The 12,577-nt window shown below is 44.5% G+C and overlaps 52 non-coding genes and 1 pseudogene across 52 annotated transcripts; all 53 read right to left on the bottom strand.

Annotated features, from left to right (window-relative positions):
- Nucleotides 1–121: 121 nt before the first annotated feature.
- On the bottom strand, nucleotides 122–240 carry LOC144398661 (5S ribosomal RNA). The gene has a single exon (XR_013460808.1). It is a non-coding gene; the product is annotated as a 5S ribosomal RNA (ribosomal RNA).
- A 117-nt stretch (nucleotides 241–357) lies between these two features.
- Nucleotides 358–476, bottom strand: LOC144400788 (5S ribosomal RNA). The gene has a single exon (XR_013462723.1). It is a non-coding gene; the product is annotated as a 5S ribosomal RNA (ribosomal RNA).
- A 117-nt stretch (nucleotides 477–593) lies between these two features.
- Nucleotides 594–712, bottom strand: LOC144396800 (5S ribosomal RNA). The gene has a single exon (XR_013458946.1). It is a non-coding gene; the product is annotated as a 5S ribosomal RNA (ribosomal RNA).
- A 116-nt stretch (nucleotides 713–828) lies between these two features.
- Nucleotides 829–947, bottom strand: LOC144396799 (5S ribosomal RNA). Its single transcript, XR_013458945.1, has one exon. It is a non-coding gene; the product is annotated as a 5S ribosomal RNA (ribosomal RNA).
- A 116-nt stretch (nucleotides 948–1,063) lies between these two features.
- Nucleotides 1,064–1,182, bottom strand: LOC144396798 (5S ribosomal RNA). Its single transcript, XR_013458944.1, has one exon. It is a non-coding gene; the product is annotated as a 5S ribosomal RNA (ribosomal RNA).
- Nucleotides 1,183–1,298: 116 nt separating this feature from the next.
- LOC144400787 (5S ribosomal RNA) lies at nucleotides 1,299–1,417 on the bottom strand. The gene has a single exon (XR_013462722.1). It is a non-coding gene; the product is annotated as a 5S ribosomal RNA (ribosomal RNA).
- A 116-nt stretch (nucleotides 1,418–1,533) lies between these two features.
- On the bottom strand, nucleotides 1,534–1,652 carry LOC144398964 (5S ribosomal RNA). The gene has a single exon (XR_013461110.1). It is a non-coding gene; the product is annotated as a 5S ribosomal RNA (ribosomal RNA).
- A 117-nt stretch (nucleotides 1,653–1,769) lies between these two features.
- On the bottom strand, nucleotides 1,770–1,888 carry LOC144399285 (5S ribosomal RNA). Its single transcript, XR_013461430.1, has one exon. It is a non-coding gene; the product is annotated as a 5S ribosomal RNA (ribosomal RNA).
- Nucleotides 1,889–2,004: 116 nt separating this feature from the next.
- Nucleotides 2,005–2,123, bottom strand: LOC144396796 (5S ribosomal RNA). Its single transcript, XR_013458942.1, has one exon. It is a non-coding gene; the product is annotated as a 5S ribosomal RNA (ribosomal RNA).
- A 116-nt stretch (nucleotides 2,124–2,239) lies between these two features.
- LOC144396795 (5S ribosomal RNA) lies at nucleotides 2,240–2,358 on the bottom strand. Its single transcript, XR_013458941.1, has one exon. It is a non-coding gene; the product is annotated as a 5S ribosomal RNA (ribosomal RNA).
- A 117-nt stretch (nucleotides 2,359–2,475) lies between these two features.
- On the bottom strand, nucleotides 2,476–2,594 carry LOC144402508 (5S ribosomal RNA). The gene has a single exon (XR_013464444.1). It is a non-coding gene; the product is annotated as a 5S ribosomal RNA (ribosomal RNA).
- Nucleotides 2,595–2,710: 116 nt separating this feature from the next.
- On the bottom strand, nucleotides 2,711–2,829 carry LOC144390223 (5S ribosomal RNA). The gene has a single exon (XR_013454307.1). It is a non-coding gene; the product is annotated as a 5S ribosomal RNA (ribosomal RNA).
- Nucleotides 2,830–2,945: 116 nt separating this feature from the next.
- LOC144396794 (5S ribosomal RNA) lies at nucleotides 2,946–3,064 on the bottom strand. The gene has a single exon (XR_013458940.1). It is a non-coding gene; the product is annotated as a 5S ribosomal RNA (ribosomal RNA).
- A 117-nt stretch (nucleotides 3,065–3,181) lies between these two features.
- LOC144400786 (5S ribosomal RNA) lies at nucleotides 3,182–3,300 on the bottom strand. The gene has a single exon (XR_013462721.1). It is a non-coding gene; the product is annotated as a 5S ribosomal RNA (ribosomal RNA).
- Nucleotides 3,301–3,416: 116 nt separating this feature from the next.
- On the bottom strand, nucleotides 3,417–3,535 carry LOC144398183 (5S ribosomal RNA). Its single transcript, XR_013460330.1, has one exon. It is a non-coding gene; the product is annotated as a 5S ribosomal RNA (ribosomal RNA).
- A 117-nt stretch (nucleotides 3,536–3,652) lies between these two features.
- Nucleotides 3,653–3,771, bottom strand: LOC144400785 (5S ribosomal RNA). Its single transcript, XR_013462720.1, has one exon. It is a non-coding gene; the product is annotated as a 5S ribosomal RNA (ribosomal RNA).
- A 116-nt stretch (nucleotides 3,772–3,887) lies between these two features.
- Nucleotides 3,888–4,006, bottom strand: LOC144399835 (5S ribosomal RNA; annotated as a pseudogene).
- Nucleotides 4,007–4,123: 117 nt separating this feature from the next.
- LOC144397036 (5S ribosomal RNA) lies at nucleotides 4,124–4,242 on the bottom strand. Its single transcript, XR_013459181.1, has one exon. It is a non-coding gene; the product is annotated as a 5S ribosomal RNA (ribosomal RNA).
- A 116-nt stretch (nucleotides 4,243–4,358) lies between these two features.
- LOC144400784 (5S ribosomal RNA) lies at nucleotides 4,359–4,477 on the bottom strand. The gene has a single exon (XR_013462719.1). It is a non-coding gene; the product is annotated as a 5S ribosomal RNA (ribosomal RNA).
- Nucleotides 4,478–4,593: 116 nt separating this feature from the next.
- LOC144396793 (5S ribosomal RNA) lies at nucleotides 4,594–4,712 on the bottom strand. The gene has a single exon (XR_013458939.1). It is a non-coding gene; the product is annotated as a 5S ribosomal RNA (ribosomal RNA).
- Nucleotides 4,713–4,829: 117 nt separating this feature from the next.
- LOC144397298 (5S ribosomal RNA) lies at nucleotides 4,830–4,948 on the bottom strand. Its single transcript, XR_013459443.1, has one exon. It is a non-coding gene; the product is annotated as a 5S ribosomal RNA (ribosomal RNA).
- Nucleotides 4,949–5,064: 116 nt separating this feature from the next.
- On the bottom strand, nucleotides 5,065–5,183 carry LOC144396792 (5S ribosomal RNA). Its single transcript, XR_013458938.1, has one exon. It is a non-coding gene; the product is annotated as a 5S ribosomal RNA (ribosomal RNA).
- Nucleotides 5,184–5,300: 117 nt separating this feature from the next.
- On the bottom strand, nucleotides 5,301–5,419 carry LOC144399733 (5S ribosomal RNA). Its single transcript, XR_013461879.1, has one exon. It is a non-coding gene; the product is annotated as a 5S ribosomal RNA (ribosomal RNA).
- A 117-nt stretch (nucleotides 5,420–5,536) lies between these two features.
- Nucleotides 5,537–5,655, bottom strand: LOC144402507 (5S ribosomal RNA). Its single transcript, XR_013464443.1, has one exon. It is a non-coding gene; the product is annotated as a 5S ribosomal RNA (ribosomal RNA).
- Nucleotides 5,656–5,771: 116 nt separating this feature from the next.
- LOC144396791 (5S ribosomal RNA) lies at nucleotides 5,772–5,890 on the bottom strand. Its single transcript, XR_013458937.1, has one exon. It is a non-coding gene; the product is annotated as a 5S ribosomal RNA (ribosomal RNA).
- A 117-nt stretch (nucleotides 5,891–6,007) lies between these two features.
- Nucleotides 6,008–6,126, bottom strand: LOC144398227 (5S ribosomal RNA). The gene has a single exon (XR_013460374.1). It is a non-coding gene; the product is annotated as a 5S ribosomal RNA (ribosomal RNA).
- Nucleotides 6,127–6,242: 116 nt separating this feature from the next.
- Nucleotides 6,243–6,361, bottom strand: LOC144398089 (5S ribosomal RNA). The gene has a single exon (XR_013460236.1). It is a non-coding gene; the product is annotated as a 5S ribosomal RNA (ribosomal RNA).
- A 117-nt stretch (nucleotides 6,362–6,478) lies between these two features.
- On the bottom strand, nucleotides 6,479–6,597 carry LOC144400909 (5S ribosomal RNA). Its single transcript, XR_013462844.1, has one exon. It is a non-coding gene; the product is annotated as a 5S ribosomal RNA (ribosomal RNA).
- Nucleotides 6,598–6,714: 117 nt separating this feature from the next.
- On the bottom strand, nucleotides 6,715–6,833 carry LOC144400783 (5S ribosomal RNA). Its single transcript, XR_013462718.1, has one exon. It is a non-coding gene; the product is annotated as a 5S ribosomal RNA (ribosomal RNA).
- Nucleotides 6,834–6,949: 116 nt separating this feature from the next.
- Nucleotides 6,950–7,068, bottom strand: LOC144396790 (5S ribosomal RNA). Its single transcript, XR_013458936.1, has one exon. It is a non-coding gene; the product is annotated as a 5S ribosomal RNA (ribosomal RNA).
- Nucleotides 7,069–7,185: 117 nt separating this feature from the next.
- LOC144397297 (5S ribosomal RNA) lies at nucleotides 7,186–7,304 on the bottom strand. Its single transcript, XR_013459442.1, has one exon. It is a non-coding gene; the product is annotated as a 5S ribosomal RNA (ribosomal RNA).
- Nucleotides 7,305–7,421: 117 nt separating this feature from the next.
- On the bottom strand, nucleotides 7,422–7,540 carry LOC144399732 (5S ribosomal RNA). Its single transcript, XR_013461878.1, has one exon. It is a non-coding gene; the product is annotated as a 5S ribosomal RNA (ribosomal RNA).
- Nucleotides 7,541–7,657: 117 nt separating this feature from the next.
- LOC144402506 (5S ribosomal RNA) lies at nucleotides 7,658–7,776 on the bottom strand. Its single transcript, XR_013464442.1, has one exon. It is a non-coding gene; the product is annotated as a 5S ribosomal RNA (ribosomal RNA).
- Nucleotides 7,777–7,892: 116 nt separating this feature from the next.
- Nucleotides 7,893–8,011, bottom strand: LOC144400782 (5S ribosomal RNA). The gene has a single exon (XR_013462717.1). It is a non-coding gene; the product is annotated as a 5S ribosomal RNA (ribosomal RNA).
- Nucleotides 8,012–8,128: 117 nt separating this feature from the next.
- Nucleotides 8,129–8,247, bottom strand: LOC144400781 (5S ribosomal RNA). The gene has a single exon (XR_013462716.1). It is a non-coding gene; the product is annotated as a 5S ribosomal RNA (ribosomal RNA).
- Nucleotides 8,248–8,363: 116 nt separating this feature from the next.
- On the bottom strand, nucleotides 8,364–8,482 carry LOC144396789 (5S ribosomal RNA). The gene has a single exon (XR_013458935.1). It is a non-coding gene; the product is annotated as a 5S ribosomal RNA (ribosomal RNA).
- A 117-nt stretch (nucleotides 8,483–8,599) lies between these two features.
- LOC144397296 (5S ribosomal RNA) lies at nucleotides 8,600–8,718 on the bottom strand. The gene has a single exon (XR_013459441.1). It is a non-coding gene; the product is annotated as a 5S ribosomal RNA (ribosomal RNA).
- Nucleotides 8,719–8,834: 116 nt separating this feature from the next.
- LOC144396788 (5S ribosomal RNA) lies at nucleotides 8,835–8,953 on the bottom strand. Its single transcript, XR_013458934.1, has one exon. It is a non-coding gene; the product is annotated as a 5S ribosomal RNA (ribosomal RNA).
- Nucleotides 8,954–9,070: 117 nt separating this feature from the next.
- Nucleotides 9,071–9,189, bottom strand: LOC144400780 (5S ribosomal RNA). The gene has a single exon (XR_013462715.1). It is a non-coding gene; the product is annotated as a 5S ribosomal RNA (ribosomal RNA).
- Nucleotides 9,190–9,305: 116 nt separating this feature from the next.
- Nucleotides 9,306–9,424, bottom strand: LOC144396787 (5S ribosomal RNA). The gene has a single exon (XR_013458933.1). It is a non-coding gene; the product is annotated as a 5S ribosomal RNA (ribosomal RNA).
- Nucleotides 9,425–9,541: 117 nt separating this feature from the next.
- LOC144399731 (5S ribosomal RNA) lies at nucleotides 9,542–9,660 on the bottom strand. Its single transcript, XR_013461877.1, has one exon. It is a non-coding gene; the product is annotated as a 5S ribosomal RNA (ribosomal RNA).
- A 117-nt stretch (nucleotides 9,661–9,777) lies between these two features.
- Nucleotides 9,778–9,896, bottom strand: LOC144400779 (5S ribosomal RNA). Its single transcript, XR_013462714.1, has one exon. It is a non-coding gene; the product is annotated as a 5S ribosomal RNA (ribosomal RNA).
- Nucleotides 9,897–10,013: 117 nt separating this feature from the next.
- Nucleotides 10,014–10,132, bottom strand: LOC144400777 (5S ribosomal RNA). The gene has a single exon (XR_013462712.1). It is a non-coding gene; the product is annotated as a 5S ribosomal RNA (ribosomal RNA).
- A 116-nt stretch (nucleotides 10,133–10,248) lies between these two features.
- On the bottom strand, nucleotides 10,249–10,367 carry LOC144396785 (5S ribosomal RNA). Its single transcript, XR_013458931.1, has one exon. It is a non-coding gene; the product is annotated as a 5S ribosomal RNA (ribosomal RNA).
- Nucleotides 10,368–10,484: 117 nt separating this feature from the next.
- On the bottom strand, nucleotides 10,485–10,603 carry LOC144397295 (5S ribosomal RNA). The gene has a single exon (XR_013459440.1). It is a non-coding gene; the product is annotated as a 5S ribosomal RNA (ribosomal RNA).
- A 116-nt stretch (nucleotides 10,604–10,719) lies between these two features.
- Nucleotides 10,720–10,838, bottom strand: LOC144396784 (5S ribosomal RNA). Its single transcript, XR_013458930.1, has one exon. It is a non-coding gene; the product is annotated as a 5S ribosomal RNA (ribosomal RNA).
- Nucleotides 10,839–10,955: 117 nt separating this feature from the next.
- Nucleotides 10,956–11,074, bottom strand: LOC144400776 (5S ribosomal RNA). Its single transcript, XR_013462711.1, has one exon. It is a non-coding gene; the product is annotated as a 5S ribosomal RNA (ribosomal RNA).
- A 116-nt stretch (nucleotides 11,075–11,190) lies between these two features.
- LOC144396783 (5S ribosomal RNA) lies at nucleotides 11,191–11,309 on the bottom strand. Its single transcript, XR_013458929.1, has one exon. It is a non-coding gene; the product is annotated as a 5S ribosomal RNA (ribosomal RNA).
- Nucleotides 11,310–11,426: 117 nt separating this feature from the next.
- Nucleotides 11,427–11,545, bottom strand: LOC144399730 (5S ribosomal RNA). Its single transcript, XR_013461876.1, has one exon. It is a non-coding gene; the product is annotated as a 5S ribosomal RNA (ribosomal RNA).
- A 117-nt stretch (nucleotides 11,546–11,662) lies between these two features.
- LOC144397294 (5S ribosomal RNA) lies at nucleotides 11,663–11,781 on the bottom strand. Its single transcript, XR_013459439.1, has one exon. It is a non-coding gene; the product is annotated as a 5S ribosomal RNA (ribosomal RNA).
- A 116-nt stretch (nucleotides 11,782–11,897) lies between these two features.
- LOC144396782 (5S ribosomal RNA) lies at nucleotides 11,898–12,016 on the bottom strand. The gene has a single exon (XR_013458928.1). It is a non-coding gene; the product is annotated as a 5S ribosomal RNA (ribosomal RNA).
- Nucleotides 12,017–12,133: 117 nt separating this feature from the next.
- Nucleotides 12,134–12,252, bottom strand: LOC144400775 (5S ribosomal RNA). The gene has a single exon (XR_013462710.1). It is a non-coding gene; the product is annotated as a 5S ribosomal RNA (ribosomal RNA).
- Nucleotides 12,253–12,368: 116 nt separating this feature from the next.
- LOC144396781 (5S ribosomal RNA) lies at nucleotides 12,369–12,487 on the bottom strand. Its single transcript, XR_013458927.1, has one exon. It is a non-coding gene; the product is annotated as a 5S ribosomal RNA (ribosomal RNA).
- Nucleotides 12,488–12,577: the final 90 nt, after the last annotated feature.

Raw genomic sequence — 12,577 nt, 5'->3', positions numbered from 1 at the left:
TAAGCAACTTTATGTCCTCTTCCTAATCTTTTAAAACGTGTCAAAGGTTTTGTAGTTTTGACAATGAAATGGAGTCACTTTCTAAGGCCTTCTCTGTGTCTTTTACAGATAGAAATGAAAAAGCTTACGGCACCTGGGATTCCCAGGCGGTCTTCCATCCAAGTACTAACCAGGCCCTACTCTGCTTAGCTTCTGAGATCAGACGAGATCAGGCGGAGCCAGAGAGGTATGCCCGTAAGCAACTGTATGTCCTCTTCCTAATCTTTTAAAATGTGTCAAAGGTTTTGGAGTTTTGATAATGAAAAAGGAGTCACTTTCTAATGCCTTCTCGATTTCTTCCAGAGAGAGAAATGAAAAAGCTTACGGCACCTGGGATTCCCAGGCGGTCTTCCATCCAAGTACTAACCAGGCCCTACTCTGCTTAGCTTCTGAGATCTGACGAGATCAGGCGGAGCCAGAGAGGTATGGCCGTAAGCAACTGTATGTCCTCTACCTAATCTTTTAAAATGTGTCAAAGGTTTTGGAGTTTTGATAATGAAAAAGGAGTCACTTTCTAAGGCCTTCTCTGTGTCTTTTACAGATCGAAATGAAAAAGCTTACAGCACCTGGGATTCCCAGGCGGTCTTCCATCCAAGTACTAACCAGGCCCTACTCTGCTTAGCTTCTGAGATCAGACGAGATCAGGCGGAGCCAGAGAGGTATGGCCGTAAGCAACTGTATGTCCTCTTCCTAATCTTTTAAAATGTGTCAAAGGTTTTGTAGTTTTGACAATGAAATGGAGTCACTTTCTAAGGCCTTCTCTGTGTCTTTTACAGATCGAAATGAAAAAGCTTACAGCACCTGGGATTCCCAGGCGGTCTTCCATCCAAGTACTAACCAGGCCCTACTCTGCTTAGCTTCTGAGATCAGACGAGATCAGGCGGAGCCAGAGAGGTATGGCCGTAAGCAACTGTATGTCCTCTTCCTAATCTTTTAAAATGTGTCAAAGGTTTTGTAGTTTTGACAATGAAATGGAGTCACTTTCTAAGGCCTTCTCTGTGTCTTTTACAGATCGAAATGAAAAAGCTTACAGCACCTGGGATTCCCAGGCGGTCTTCCATCCAAGTACTAACCAGGCCCTACTCTGCTTAGCTTCTGAGATCAGACGAGATCAGGCGGAGCCAGAGAGGTATGGCCGTAAGCAACTGTATGTCCTCTACCTAATCTTTTAAAATGTGTCAAAGGTTTTGTAGTTTTGACAATGAAATGGAGTCACTTTCTAAGGCCTTCTCTGTGTCTTTTACAGATAGAAATGAAAAAGCTTACGGCACCTGGGATTCCCAGGCGGTCTTCCATCCAAGTACTAACCAGGCCCTACTCTGCTTAGCTTCTGAGATCTGACGAGATCAGGCGGAGCCAGAGAGGTATGGCCGTAAGCAACTGTATGTCCTCTACCTAATCTTTTAAAATGTGTCAAAGGTTTTGTAGTTTTGACAATTAAATGGAGTCACTTTCTAAGGCCTTCTCTGTGTCTTTTACAGATCGAAATGAAAAAGCTTACAGCACCTGGGATTCCCAGGCGGCCTTCCATCCAAGTACTAACCAGGCCCTTCTCTGCTTAGCTTCTGAGATCAGACGAGATCAGGCGAAGCCAGAGAGGTATGGCCGTAAGCAACTGTATGTCCTCTTCCTAATATTTTAAAATGTGTCAAAGGTTTTGGAGTTTAGATAATGAAAAAGGAGTCACTTTCTAATGCCTTCTCGATTTCTTCCAGAGAGAGAAATGAAAAAGCTTACGGCACCTGGGATTCCCAGGCGGTCTTCCATCCAAGTACTAACCAGGCCCTACTCTGCTTAGCTTCTTAGATCTGACGAGATCAGGCGGAGCCAGAGAGGTATGGCCGTAAGCAACTGTATGTCCTCTTCCTAATCTTTTAAAATGTTCCAAAGGTTTTGTAGTTTTGACAATGAAATGGAGTCACTTTCTAAGGCCTTCTCTGTGTCTTTTACAGATCGAAATGAAAAAGCTTACAGCACCTGGGATTCCCAGGCGGTCTTCCATCCAAGTACTAACCAGGCCCTACTCTGCTTAGCTTCTGAGATCAGACGAGATCAGGCGGAGCCAGAGAGGTATGGCCGTAAGCAACTGTGTGTCCTCTTCCTAATCTTTTAAAATGTGTCAAAGGTTTGGGAGTTTTGACAATGAAATGGAGTCACTTTCTAAGGCCTTCTCTGTGTCTTTTACAGATCGAAATGAAAAAGCTTACAGCACCTGGGATTCCCAGGCGGTCTTCCATCCAAGTACTAACCAGGCCCTACTCTGCTTAGCTTCTGAGATCAGACGAGATCAGGCGGAGCCAGAGAGGTATGGCCGTAAGCAACTGTATGTCCTCTTCCTAATCTTTTAAAATGTGTCAAAGGTTTTGGAGTTTTGATAATGAAAAAGGAGTCACTTTCTAATGCCTTCTCGATTTCTTCCAGAGAGAGAAATGAAAAAGCTTACGGCACCTGGGATTCCCAGGCGGTCTTCCATCCAAGTACTAACCAGGCCCTACTCTGCTTAGCTTCTGAGATCAGACGAGATCAGGCGGAGCCAGAGAGGTATGGCCGTAAGCAACTGTATGTCCTCTACCTAATCTTTTAAAATGTGTCAAAGGTTTTGTAGTTTTGACAATTAAATGGAGTCACTTTCTAAGGCCTTCTCTGTGTCTTTTACAGATCGAAATGAAAAAGCTTACAGCACCTGGGATTCCCAGGCGGTCTTCCATCCAAGTACTAACCAGGCCCTACTCTGCTTAGCTTCTGAGATCTGACGAGATCAGGCGGAGCCAGAGAGGTATGGCCGTAAGCAACTGTATGTCCTCTACCTAATCTTTTAAAATGTGTCAAAGGTTTTGGAGTTTTGACAATGAAATGGAGTCACTTTCTAAGTTCTTCTCTGTGTCTTTTACAGATCGAAATAAAAAAGCTTACAGCACCTGGGATTCCCAGGCGGTCTTCCATCCAAGTACTAACCAGGCCCTACTCTGCTTAGCTTCTGAGATCAGACGAGATCAGGCGGAGCCAGAGAGGTATGGCCGTAAGCAACTGTATGTCCTCTTCCTAATCTTTTAAAATGTGTCAAAGGTTTTGGAGTTTTGATAATGAAAAAGGAGTCACTTTCTAATGCCTTCTCGATTTCTTCCAGAGAGAGAAATGAAAAAGCTTACGGCACCTGGGATTCCCAGGCGGTCTTCCATCCAAGTACTAACCAGGCCCTACTCTGCTTAGCTTCTGAGATCTGACGAGATCAGGCGGAGCCAGAGAGGTATGGCCGTAAGCAACTGTATGTCCTCTACCTAATCTTTTAAAATGTGTCAAAGGTTTTGTAGTTTTGACAATTAAATGGAGTCACTTTCTAAGGCCTTCTCTGTGTCTTTTACAGATCGAAATTAAAAAGCTTACAGCACCTGGGATTCGCAGGCGGTCTTCCATCCAAGTACTAACCAGGCCCTACTCTGCTTAGCTTCTGAGATCAGACGAGATCAGGCGAAGCCAGAGAGGTATGGCCGTAAGCAACTGTATGTCCTCTTCCTAATATTTTAAAATGTGTCAAAGGTTTTGGAGTTTAGATAATGAAAAAGGAGTCACTTTCTAATGCCTTCTCGATTTCTTCCAGAGAGAGAAATGAAAAAGCTTACGGCACCTGGGATTCCCAGGCGGTCTTCCATCCAAGTACTAACCAGGCCCTACTCTGCTTAGCTTCTGAGATCTGACGAGATCAGGCGGAGCCAGAGAGGTATGGCCGTAAGCAACTGTATGTCCTCTTCCTAATCTTTTAAAATGTGTCAAAGGTTTTGTAGTTTTGACAATGAAATGGAGTCACTTTCTAAGGCCTTCTCTGTGTCTTTTACAGATCGAAATGAAAAAGCTTACAGCACCTGGGATTCGCAGGCGGTCTTTCATCCAAGTACTAACCAGGCCCTACTCTGCTTAGCTTCTGAGATCAGACGAGATCAGGCCGAGCCAGAGAGGTATGGCCGTAAGCAACTGTATGTCCTCTTCCTAATCTTTTAAAATGTGTCAAAGGTTTTGGAGTTTTGATAATGAAAAAGGAGTCACTTTCTAATGCCTTCTCGATTTCTTCCAGAGAGAGAAATGAAAAAGCTTACGGCACCTGGGATTCCCAGGCGGTCTTCCATCCAAGTACTAACCAGGCCCTACTCTGCTTAGCTTCTGAGATCAGACGAGATCAGGCGGAGCCAGAGAGGTATGGCCATAAGCAACTGTATGTCCTCTACCTAATCTTTTAAAATGTGTCAAAGGTTTTGTAGTTTTGACAATGAAATGGAGTCACTTTCTAAGGCCTTCTCTGTGTCTTTTACAGATAGAAATGAAAAAGCTTACGGCACCTGGGATTCCCAGGCGGTCTTCCATCCAAGTACTAACCAGGCCCTACTCTGCTTAGCTTCTGAGATCTGACGAGATCAGGCGGAGCCAGAGAGGTATGGCCGTAAGCAACTGTATGTCCTCTACCTAATCTTTTAAAATGTGTCAAAGGTTTTGTAGTTTTGACAATGAAATGGAGTCACTTTCTAAGGCCTTCTCTGTGTCTTTTACAGATCGAAATGAAAAAGCTTACAGCACCTGGGATTCCCAGGCGGTCTTCCATCCAAGTACTAACCAGGCCCTACTCTGCTTAGCTTCTGAGATCAGACGAGATCAGGCGGAGCCAGAGAGGTATGGCCGTAAGCAACTGTATGTCCTCTTCCTAATCTTTTAAAATGTGTCAAAGGTTTTGGAGTTTTGATAATGAAAAAGGAGTCACTTTCTAATGCCTTCTCGATTTCTTCCAGAGAGAGAAATGAAAAAGCTTACGGCACCTGGGATTCCCAGGCGGTCTTCCATCCAAGTACTAACCAGGCCCTACTCTGCTTAGCTTCTGAGATCAGACGAGATCAGGCGGAGCAAGAGAGGTATGGCCGTAAGCAACTGTATGTCCTCTTCCTAATCTTTTAAAATGTGTCAAAGGTTTTGTAGTTTTGACAATGAAATGGAGTCACTTTCTAAGGCCTTCTCTGTGTCTTTTACAGATCGAAATGAAAAAGCTTACAGCACCTGGGATTCCCAGGCGGTCTTCCATCCAAGTACTAACCAGGCCCTACTCTGCTTAGCTTCTGAGATCAGACGAGATCAGGCGGAGCCAGAGAGGTATGGCCGTAAGCAACTGTATGTCCTCTACCTAATCTTTTAAAATGTGTCAAAGGTTTTGGAGTTTTGATAATGAAAAAGGAGTCACTTTCTAAGGCCTTCTCTGTGTCTTTTACAGATCGAAATGAAAAAGCTTACAGCACCTGGGATTCGCAGGCGGTCTTCCATCCAAGTACTAACCAGGCCCTACTCTGCTTAGCTTCTGAGATCAGACGAGATCAGGCCGAGCCAGAGAGGTATGGCCGTAAGCAACTGTATGTCCTCTTCCTAATCTTTTAAAATGTGTCAAAGGTTTTGGAGTTTTGATAATGAAAAAGGAGTCACTTTCTAATGCCTTCTCGATTTCTTCCAGAGAGAGAAATGAAAAAGCTTACGGCACCTGGGATTCCCAGGCGGTCTTCCATCCAAGTACTAACCAGGCCCTACTCTGCTTAGCTTCTGAGATCAGACGAGATCAGGCGGAGCCAGAGAGGTATGGCCGTAAGCAACTGTATGTCCTCTACCTAATCTTTTAAAATGTGTCAAAGGTTTTGTAGTTTTGACAATGAAATGGAGTCACTTTCTAAGGCCTTCTCTGTGTCTTTTACAGATCGAAATGAAAAAGCTTACAGCACCTGGGATTCCCAGGCGGTCTTCCATCCAAGTACTAACCAGGCCCTACTCTGCTTAGCTTCTGAGATCAGACGAGATCAGGCGGAGCCAGAGAGGTATGGCCGTAAGCAACTGTATGTCCTCTACCTAATCTTTTAAAATGTGTCAAAGGTTTTGGAGTTTTGATAATGAAAAAGGAGTCACTTTCTAAGGCCTTCTCTGTGTCTTTTACAGATCGAAATGAAAAAGCTTACAGCACCTGGGATTCGCAGGCGGTCTTCCATCCAAGTACTAACCAGGCCCTACTCTGCTTAGCTTCTGAGATCAGACGAGATCAGGCGGAGCCAGAGAGGTATGGCCGTAAGCAACTGTATGTCCTCTTCCTAATCTTTTAAAATGTGTCAAAGGTTTTGTAGTTTTGACAAAGAAATGGAGTCACTTTCTAAGGCCTTCTCTGTGTCTTTTACAGATCGAAATGAAAAAGCTTACAGCACCTGGGATTCCCAGGCGGTCTTCCATCCAAGTACTAACCAGGCCCTACTCTGCTTAGCTTCTGAGATCAGACGAGATCAGGCAGAGCCAGAGAGGTATGGCCGTAAGCAACTGTATGTCCTCTTCCTAATCTTTTAAAATGTGTCTAAGGTTTTGGAGTTTTGATAATGAAAAAGGAGTCACTTTCTAATGCCTTCTAGATTTCTTCCAGAGAGAGAAATGAAAAAGCTTACGGCACCTGGGATTCCCAGGCGGTCTTCCATCCAAGTACTAACCAGGCCCTACTCTGCTTAGCTTCTGAGATCAGACGAGATCAGGCGAAGCCAGAGAGGTATGGCCGTAAGCAACTGTATGTCCTCTTCCTAATATTTTAAAATGTGTCAAAGGTTTTGGAGTTTAGATAATGAAAAAGGAGTCACTTTCTAATGCCTTCTCGATTTCTTCCAGAGAGAGAAATGAAAAAGCTTACGGCACCTGGGATTCCCAGGCGGTCTTCCATCCAAGTACTAACCAGGCCCTACTCTGCTTAGCTTCTGAGATCTGACGAGATCAGGCGGAGCCAGAGAGGTATGGCCGTAAGCAACTGTATGTCCTCTTCCTAATCTTTTAAAATGTGTCAAAGGTTTTGTAGTTTTGACAATGAAATGGAGTCACTTTCTAAGGCCTTCTCTGTGTCTTTTACAGATCGAAATGAAAAAGCTTACAGCACCTGGGATTCCCAGGCGGTCTTCCATCCAAGTACTAACCAGGCCCTACTCTGCTTAGCTTCTGAGATCAGACGAGATCAGGCGGAGCCAGAGAGGTATGGCCGTAAGCAACTGTATGTCCTCTTCCTAATCTTTTAAAATGTGTCAAAGGTTTTGGAGTTTTGATAATGAAAAAGGAGTCACTTTCTAATGCCTTCTCGATTTCTTCCAGAGAGAGAAATGAAAAAGCTTACGGCACCTGGGATTCCCAGGCGGTCTTCCATCCAAGTACTAACCAGGCCCTACTCTGCTTAGCTTCTGAGATCAGACGAGATCAGGCGGAGCAAGAGAGGTATGGCCGTAAGCAACTGTATGTCCTCTTCCTAATCTTTTAAAATGTGTCAAAGGTTTTGGAGTTTTGATAATGAAAAAGGAGTCACTTTCTAAGGCCTTCTCTGTGTCTTTTACAGATCGAAATGAAAAAGCTTACAGCACCTGGGATTCGCAGGCGGTCTTCCATCCAAGTACTAACCAGGCCCTACTCTGCTTAGCTTCTGAGATCAGACGAGATCAGGCCGAGCCAGAGAGGTATGGCCGTAAGCAACTGTATGTCCTCTTCCTAATCTTTTAAAATGTGTCAAAGGTTTTGGAGTTTTGATAATGAAAAAGGAGTCACTTTCTAATGCCTTCTCGATTTCTTCCAGAGAGAGAAATGAAAAAGCTTACGGCACCTGGGATTCCCAGGCGGTCTTCCATCCAAGTACTAACCAGGCCCTACTCTGCTTAGCTTCTGAGATCAGACGAGATCAGGCGGAGCCAGAGAGGTATGGCCGTAAGCAACTGTATGTCCTCTACCTAATCTTTTAAAATGTGTCAAAGGTTTTGTAGTTTTGACAATGAAATGGAGTCACTTTCTAAGGCCTTCTCTGTGTCTTTTACAGATAGAAATGAAAAAGCTTACGGCACCTGGGATTCCCAGGCGGTCTTCCATCCAAGTACTAACCAGGCCCTACTCTGCTTAGCTTCTGAGATCTGACGAGATCAGGCGGAGCCAGAGAGGTATGGCCGTAAGCAACTGTATGTCCTCTTCCTAATATTTTAAAATGTGTCAAAGGTTTTGGAGTTTAGATAATGAAAAAGGAGTCACTTTCTAATGCCTTCTCGATTTCTTCCAGAGAGAGAAATGAAAAAGCTTACGGCACCTGGGATTCCCAGGCGGTCTTCCATCCAAGTACTAACCAGGCCCTACTCTGCTTAGCTTCTGAGATCTGACGAGATCAGGCGGAGCCAGAGAGGTATGGCCGTAAGCAACTGTATGTCCTCTTCCTAATCTTTTAAAATGTGTCAAAGGTTTTGTAGTTTTGACAATGAAATGGAGTCACTTTCTAAGGCCTTCTCTGTGTCTTTTACAGATCGAAATGAAAAAGCTTACAGCACCTGGGATTCCCAGGCGGTCTTCCATCCAAGTACTAACCAGGCCCTACTCTGCTTAGCTTCTGAGATCAGACGAGATCAGGCGGAGCCAGAGAGGTATGGCCGTAAGCAACTGTATGTCCTCTTCCTAATCTTTTAAAATGTGTCAAAGGTTTTGGAGTTTTGATAATGAAAAAGGAGTCACTTTCTAATGCCTTCTCGATTTCTTCCAGAGAGAGAAATGAAAAAGCTTACGGCACCTGGGATTCCCAGGCGGTCTTCCATCCAAGTACTAACCAGGCCCTACTCTGCTTAGCTTCTGAGATCAGACGAGATCAGGCGGAGCAAGAGAGGTATGGCCGTAAGCAACTGTATGTCCTCTTCCTAATCTTTTAAAATGTGTCAAAGGTTTTGTAGTTTTGACAATGAAATGGAGTCACTTTCTAAGGCCTTCTCTGTGTCTTTTACAGATCGAAATGAAAAAGCTTACAGCACCTGGGATTCCCAGGCGGTCTTCCATCCAAGTACTAACCAGGCCCTACTCTGCTTAGCTTCTGAGATCAGACGAGATCAGGCGGAGCCAGAGAGGTATGGCCGTAAGCAACTGTATGTCCTCTTCCTAATCTTTTAAAATGTGTCAAAGGTTTTGGAGTTTTGATAATGAAAAAGGAGTCACTTTCTAATGCCTTCTCGATTTCTTCCAGAGAGAGAAATGAAAAAGCTTACGGCACCTGGGATTCCCAGGCGGTCTTCCATCCAAGTACTAACCAGGCCCTACTCTGCTTAGCTTCTGAGATCTGACGAGATCAGGCGGAGCCAGAGAGGTATGGCCGTAAGCAACTGTATGTCCTCTTCCTAATCTTTTAAAATGTGTCAAAGGTTTTGTAGTTTTGACAATGAAATGGAGTCACTTTCTAAGGCCTTCTCTGTGTCTTTTACAGATCGAAATGAAAAAGCTTACAGCACCTGGGATTCCCAGGCGGTCTTCCATCCAAGTACTAACCAGGCCCTACTCTGCTTAGCTTCTGAGATCAGACGAGATCAGGCGGAGCCAGAGAGGTATGGCCGTAAGCAACTGTATGTCCTCTACCTAATCTTTTAAAATGTGTCAAAGGTTTTGGAGTTTTGATAATGAAAAAGGAGTCACTTTCTAAGGCCTTCTCTGTGTCTTTTACAGATCGAAATGAAAAAGCTTACAGCACCTGGGATTCGCAGGCGGTCTTCCATCCAAGTACTAACCAGGCCCTACTCTGCTTAGCTTCTGAGATCAGACGAGATCAGGCCGAGCCAGAGAGGTATGGCCGTAAGCAACTGTATGTCCTCTTCCTAATCTTTTAAAATGTGTCAAAGGTTTTGGAGTTTTGATAATGAAAAAGGAGTCACTTTCTAATGCCTTCTCGATTTCTTCCAGAGAGAGAAATGAAAAAGCTTACGGCACCTGGGATTCCCAGGCGGTCTTCCATCCAAGTACTAACCAGGCCCTACTCTGCTTAGCTTCTGAGATCTGACGAGATCAGGCGGAGCCAGAGAGGTATGGCCGTAAGCAACTGTATGTCCTCTTCCTAATATTTTAAAATGTGTCAAAGGTTTTGGAGTTTAGATAATGAAAAAGGAGTCACTTTCTAATGCCTTCTCAATTTCTTCCAGAGAGAGAAATGAAAAAGCTTACGGCACCTGGGATTCCCAGGCGGTCTTCCATCCAAGTACTAACCAGGCCCTACTCTGCTTAGCTTCTGAGATCTGACGAGATCAGGCGGAGCCAGAGAGGTATGGCCGTAAGCAACTGTATGTCCTCTTCCTAATCTTTTAAAATGTGTCAAAGGTTTTGTAGTTTTGACAATGAAATGGAGTCACTTTCTAAGGCCTTCTCTGTGTCTTTTACAGATCGAAATGAAAAAGCTTACAGCACCTGGGATTCCCAGGCGGTCTTCCATCCAAGTACTAACCAGGCCCTACTCTGCTTAGCTTCTGAGATCAGACGAGATCAGGCGGAGCCAGAGAGGTATGGCCGTAAGCAACTGTATGTCCTCTTCCTAATCTTTTAAAATGTGTCAAAGGTTTTGGAGTTTTGATAATGAAAAAGGAGTCACTTTCTAATGCCTTCTCGATTTCTTCCAGAGAGAGAAATGAAAAAGCTTACGGCACCTGGGATTCCCAGGCGGTCTTCCATCCAAGTACTAACCAGGCCCTACTCTGCTTAGCTTCTGAGATCAGACGAGATCAGGCGGAGCAAGAGAGGTATGGCCGTAAGCAACTGTATGTCCTCTTCCTAATCTTTTAAAATGTGTCAAAGGTTTTGTAGTTTTGACAATGAAATGGAGTCACTTTCTAAGGCCTTCTCTGTGTCTTTTACAGATCGAAATGAAAAAGCTTACAGCACCTGGGATTCCCAGGCGGTCTTCCATCCAAGTACTAACCAGGCCCTACTCTGCTTAGCTTCTGAGATCAGACGAGATCAGGCGGAGCCAGAGAGGTATGGCCGTAAGCAACTGTATGTCCTCTTCCTAATCTTTTAAAATGTGTCAAAGGTTTTGGAGTTTTGATAATGAAAAAGGAGTCACTTTCTAATGCCTTCTCGATTTCTTCCAGAGAGAGAAATGAAAAAGCTTACGGCACCTGGGATTCCCAGGCGGTCTTCCATCCAAGTACTAACCAGGCCCTACTCTGCTTAGCTTCTGAGATCTGACGAGATCAGGCGGAGCCAGAGAGGTATGGCCGTAAGCAACCGTATGTCCTCTTCCTAATCTTTTAAAATGTGTCAAAGGTTTTGTAGTTTTGACAATGAAATGGAGTCACTTTCTAAGGCCTTCTCTGTGTCTTTTACAGATCGAAATGAAAAAGCTTACAGCACCTGGGATTCCCAGGCGGTCTTCCATCCAAGTACTAACCAGGCCCTACTCTGCTTAGCTTCTGAGATCAGACGAGATCAGGCGGAGCCAGAGAGGTATGGCCGTAAGCAACTGTATGTCCTCTACCTAATCTTTTAAAATGTGTCAAAGGTTTTGGAGTTTTGATAATGAAAAAGGAGTCACTTTCTAAGGCCTTCTCTGTGTCTTTTACAGATCGAAATGAAAAAGCTTACAGCACCTGGGATTCGCAGGCGGTCTTCCATCCAAGTACTAACCAGGCCCTACTCTGCTTAGCTTCTGAGATCAGACGAGATCAGGCCGAGCCAGAGAGGTATGGCCGTAAGCAACTGTATGTCCTCTTCCTAATCTTTTAAAATGTGTCAAAGGTTTTGGAGTTTTGATAATGAAAAAGGAGTCACTTTCTAATGCCTTCTCGATTTCTTCCAGAGAGAGAAATGAAAAAGCTTACGGCACCTGGGATTCCCAGGCGGTCTTCCATCCAAGTACTAACCAGGCCCTACTCTGCTTAGCTTCTGAGATCAGACGAGATCAGGCGGAGCAAGAGAGGTATGGCCGTAAGCAACTGTATGTCCTCTTCCTAATCTTTTAAAATGTGTCAAAGGTTTTGTAGTTTTGACAATGAAATGGAGTCACTTTCTAAGGCCTTCTCTGTGTCTTTTACAGATCGAAATGAAAAAGCTTACAGCACCTGGGATTCCCAGGCGGTCTTCCATCCAAGTACTAACCAGGCCCTACTCTGCTTAGCTTCTGAGATCAGACGAGATCAGGCGGAGCCAGAGAGGTATGGCCGTAAGCAACTGTATGTCCTCTACCTAATCTTTTAAAATGTGTCAAAGGTTTTGGAGTTTTGATAATGAAAAAGGAGTCACTTTCTAATGCCTTCTCGATTTCTTCCAGAGAGAGAAATGAAAAAGCTTACGGCACCTGGGATTCCCAGGCGGTCTTCCATCCAAGTACTAACCAGGCCCTACTCTGCTTAGCTTCTGAGATCTGACGAGATCAGGCGGAGCCAGAGAGGTATGGCCGTAAGCAACCGTATGTCCTCTTCCTAATCTTTTAAAATGTGTCAAAGGTTTTGTAGTTTTGACAATGAAATGGAGTCACTTTCTAAGGCCTTCTCTGTGTCTTTTACAGATCGAAATGAAAAAGCTTACAGCACCTGGGATTCCCAGGCGGTCTTCCATCCAAGTACTAACCAGGCCCTACTCTGCTTAGCTTCTGAGATCAGACGAGATCAGGCGGAGCCAGAGAGGTATGGCCGTAAGCAACTGTATGTCCTCTACCTAATCTTTTAAAATGTGTCAAAGGTTTTGGAGTTTTGATAATGAAAAAGGAGTCACTTTCTAAGGCCTTCTC

This window comes from Gasterosteus aculeatus, chromosome 2, assembly GCF_964276395.1.
Source record: "Gasterosteus aculeatus chromosome 2, fGasAcu3.hap1.1, whole genome shotgun sequence".
In the NCBI taxonomy this organism is placed as follows: domain Eukaryota; kingdom Metazoa; phylum Chordata; class Actinopteri; order Perciformes; family Gasterosteidae; genus Gasterosteus; species Gasterosteus aculeatus.
The sequence above is the reverse complement of the archived record's forward strand: the minus strand, read 5'-3'. Positions and strand labels throughout refer to the sequence as shown.